This window comes from Rhipicephalus sanguineus, chromosome 8, assembly GCF_013339695.2.
Source record: "Rhipicephalus sanguineus isolate Rsan-2018 chromosome 8, BIME_Rsan_1.4, whole genome shotgun sequence".
Taxonomy (NCBI): Eukaryota; Metazoa; Arthropoda; class Arachnida; order Ixodida; family Ixodidae; genus Rhipicephalus; species Rhipicephalus sanguineus.
In genome coordinates this window covers 50,005,939-50,010,602 of record NC_051183.1, presented here as the reverse complement: position 1 = coordinate 50,010,602, position 4,664 = coordinate 50,005,939, and the positions used below count along the sequence as shown (strand labels likewise).

At 41.0% G+C, this 4,664-nt stretch overlaps 1 long non-coding RNA gene across 1 annotated transcript; it reads right to left on the bottom strand.

The window, feature by feature from the left end:
* Positions 1-4,351, bottom strand: LOC125759533 (uncharacterized). Its single transcript, XR_007417101.1, has 3 exons — positions 4,220-4,351; positions 1,280-1,437; positions 1-65 (listed from the first exon to the last, which is right to left on the bottom strand). It is a non-coding gene; the product is annotated as an uncharacterized LOC125759533 (long non-coding RNA).
* Positions 4,352-4,664: the final 313 nt, after the last annotated feature.

Below are 4,664 nucleotides of genomic sequence, written 5' to 3'. Positions count from 1 at the left end.
ACCTTTTGGGCGCTTTTTACTTCGATATTGATCATTATTGATAGACCATGGAAATACTGCTCAACCTGAAAAGACACAACCTCATTTAGTTACAAATGTCTGCGTTTGAAGCCTCAAATGTCAGCACTCAAAAGTTAGCGCTCATAATCTATGAGGCAGCTCAGATTGTGCGAGATAGGAGCGGATGCGTAAGAAAACCATCGTTTTGCTACTTGAGAGGGAACCCTGTTTTCTTAGAACACCGGGGCTTGCACAGTAGGTCACTGTAATTGTTCTTGTTCTTTTGCTGCTTTCATGACAGCGTGTTTTTTCATGTGCTTCTTTTTTGTAACTATTTCTGCAGATACTTAATATAAAGCATTCATGTCAATAAAATTCAGTTGCGAGTCAGCGCTTTTCTTTGGTGTTATCTTTTCGTAGCCGTGATTTTTTGCTCTTTTTACCTCCAGCTTAATCGTGCACTTGGATTTACGTGGTCCTTAAACAGCCCCAGGTGGCCGAAATTTCCGGAGCCCTCCTATACGCCGTCTCTCATACTCATATCGTGGTTCTGGGACGCAAAACGACAACAAGTATTATTATTAGCTCAACTACTAGCAACGTAAAACTGCATTTGCCAATTCAAAATGTTCAGTTTTTTGTACATTTTACCGTGCTTCGTACAAGCTAATGTAAGGGCAGAAGAGGAGCTAATACAGCAGCTGCTCAGTGCAATTCCACCCCTTCTTACAGGTGTTTTTTTTTCAGCCATGCCCTACAGAACTGCCGCCGGTATTGCGAATTTTACAAACTTTCAAGAAAAATAAGCCTAAATCGACTCTTTTGAAATTAATTTTAAATTATGCTCAGGAACACTATTCGTGGATAATATATATTCATCTTACTTCTCCGCTTTATCAGATCGCTTGATACGCGCTCTACTTCCATAGGCTGCCCATGTCTCATTATTATGTTTTTAAGGTATATGTGCAGTTTACGCATGCGTAGGGCGAATAATTTTACGCCTCTTTGCAGCCGTCTTACATTATTAAATCTATTCTATTTCTCATCGTCAACTCAACGTCCATGGTCATGGCGCTATTTGGCAACGCTTGGTTCTCGCGACAATAAACACCATTACGCCATGCTTCAGAATTCAGATTCAGCGAATTCAAAGCTCAGCATAATACTGTGCTTTGTAATTTATTCGATTCATCCAGGTATATAATACCTAGATCTCGTGCCGCTACGTTAATAATGTTCGCAAGAATAACCAGAAACAAAGCCACGTTTATCTTACCGACTTGAAAAGCTCCTTAAAGTCTTCGAGGGATGGCTCCTTTTTATCCTCAATCGCTTCATTTTCCGATAAACTTTCTGATTGTATTGTTGAATCATAAAACACTTTTGCGTATACATTAACACCATGACCAATTTCAGGCAATGGCCCCTCATAGTCTGAAACAGCAAAGGTATCACATTAGCAAAGCTTTATACCCATGATTACTGGTCGCCCTATCCGTACCGTTCAGACTTTTTAAAATACGTTTTCGAGTTCCAATATTTATGTTATGAATTTTGTTGTCTTTTTTTATCATTTGAGCTGGAAGAGTCACTAATTTAAGGCACACAAAAGAATGCATCTGTGATACTGCCTACATATCCAGCCTCTTCTGCAAGTTTACGTCATACTTTATGTTTTATAACCAGTTGGCAAAGCTTAAGGATGTTGGTATCGGTAATCTCATTTGAAGTCAATACCACAATAAACCTTCAAGTTGCGATTTACCAACATTCCTGTCTGCGATATATAAAAGAATGACGAGACCGTTAAGAAGAACGTCTTGATCAGAAGACACATCGAGCGCCTTATCATTTCTTTTTTTTTTACCAATGTCCGAAGGCGAAAGCTCTAAATGTGTATGTTTCTAGTTAGGATGAGGTACGGAAAACAACCAAGCATCAAGTTTGCTTAAAAGAGCGTTTGTGGCCGCATAGCCAGCCTTTTCGGCATTAGCGCACTTGTGCGGCCCTTCCTCGCTTGGGACGAGGGTGTGTGTGCTCCAGGGGCGTAGCCAAGAGGGGGGTTGGGGGGGGGGGGTTCAAACCTTACCTGAAAATTTTCGATTTTCTGGCCTATATATACACGCACACATAAAAAGGCACGCACGCACGAACATAACATAAGTATGGTTGACACCCCCCCCCCCCTCCCCGAAAAGATTGCTGACTACGCCCCCTGGTGTGCTCTGCCCTCTCTGGTGTTCCCTGCACTGAGATCCAGTGATGTACCGCACAAGAAAGCGCAATTCTCATTCTATAGGCAAAATTCTGTTTTAGGTAATTTTTCCCAAAAATATTTCTTAAAATCCCCACTAATTTCCCTGAAAGTTGGCATAGACAGGAACAGGCATATTTATGCATGCTCCTTGAAAAGCTCATCCAAAATGGTAATGTTCTATAGAACAAGCTTCAGAAACAATGGATACATCTAAATATAAGGGTTGTTTATAACACAAAACAACCTTCATGGACTAAGGATTTAATGTTTCTTTTTCTTCAAACATATTGTCTTCAATAACGCCTTCTATATAACAAAAATGTTTTGAGCCCCTTGTTTTCAGGGCTGCATGTAGTGGCAGCGATATTGGTATTTGGAACGCGTCGACGACATCGATATGTAGACCATGCAGTCGATCCACCCTACAGCTCACTGGCATGAATTGTAATATTGGCTCCACAGGGGTAAAACTCCCGACATGTCGCAAAGCTTCCTTTTTTAGGGGCGTAGCTCCTCTTAATCTAACCTTGTCCCATGTCAGGGGTAACCGCGGCAGTATCTCCCGAACAGTATAACAGATGGCGCTGTCCCATAGAGATAGAAAAAAAATTAAAAAATAAATTAAAAAAAATAAATTTAAAAAACAAAGAAATAAATAAAAAATAAAAAATATACATAAATAAAAATATAAAAAATTCAAAAATAGAAAAATAAAAAAAGAAGGAAAAACGGAAAAAAGGAAAAATATTCAAAGCGGCGTAGTCGCTTTGATTACTGCTGGGCGAAAAGACTGAACATTTCACGGTGTACACATGATTGCTTCAGGAGCTTCGCCCAAGCTCTGCATCATTCACCCGTTGATATGCTGTAATTTTTTTTTTCCTTTTCCGCTAGAAGCACAATAAATTCCCGGAAATATGGAAAAATCCCTGCACTGGGTATCATTGCTGGCGTCGCCACCACGCACGACGAGAACGCACGCTCCCGCCTTTCTGCGCAGCGGCACCTGTTGCTACCGTGATGCAACGCCGGGAGAGGAGGAACCCACTGCACACGTACGTGTTTAGCTCAGCTCTGCAGCTGCTCCGCACACAACGGTGGCGAAGGCTTTTGTGGACGGGTCTGGCGAAAGCCTCGCAGCCTCGCGAAGCGTCGCGGAGGGATCGCCAACATAGCCGTTAAACAGCGTCACCTTGATAAAACTAACGTTGAATAAAAGAATTTCCACTGAACAAAATCTTGTTAATAAAAATACGGCTATTTTTTCAATTAAAATTATTCACGTAACAATTAAGGAAATATTTTTGGTAGAATACTTGAAAAATTGTGGAGACCACCCTAATGCTTCAAGCAACCATCACACAATGCTAATTGTGCAACGAGTGTGTCGTTTAAAGCTTCCAACACCTTACAAAGTACTCAGCCATAATTCTTCATCTTCATTAGCCGCAGCATCGACAAAGTGCACATAATGCCTTACAGATGTTTAGCCAGTACCTCGGTTTTCAGCAGAATAACGGATAAATGCACAGTGGGTGCTTCCCTACTTCCAAAAAGTTATGATTATTTATGACGTAATGGGTACCTTGCATGTGTATTTGCAGTAGTCGACCGAACAGAGTTTACAACAGGCTTTAGAAATGCCACTCTTCCAGCTTTCGCTGTCACACTGCTGCGTGGTCCGCACCGGCCTGGTGTTTCCTTATTTTTGAAGAACTCTTATAAATATTCAGAAATCCGGCAGCAAATGTTCGACCGGATATCCTTGGAAACGAAACAAGAGTTTCACTCTCTGCTCATGACACTAAAATACTCTAAGCTATTCGTCTCGATGTCGCTTGTTCCTAGAGTGTAAAGACAGTACCAACAACCGCATCTCCCATGCCGTTATTTCTGACATAATGCAACCGATCGAGCTGATTCACATGCGCATGTTTAATAATGTTTCAAATACCTTACCTTGGTCATAATAGTCATCATTGTAATGCATATCGGCTCTAGAAGTCGTGATGTATAGGACAAATACAAGCACAACGACTGGATTCATATTAACAAATATGCGAAAATTCTGCCCCGGAAGATACAGTAAGGTTTCTGCCTATCTCTCGCGTAACATGACGCGGGGGGGCAATTTCCTTTTATACCTATTCCTACGCTTAAACTACTTTATCATTTATAGCTACAAGGCATGAGAACATCCTCCATACATTATTAACAACTTGTCAAATATTGAATCATTCTACTCGTTAAACTGAGGTAGATTGTCTTCGCGTGCGTCACAGAGTAGTGCATGTCGTTTCAGTAATTTTGGTGAGCAGCACGAGCCGTTCCCAACGATTTCTATTTCGTAACTAAGATAACAATCTTATAAGCTGTAGCAATACTAAGAGAGGCTATCTGCCTT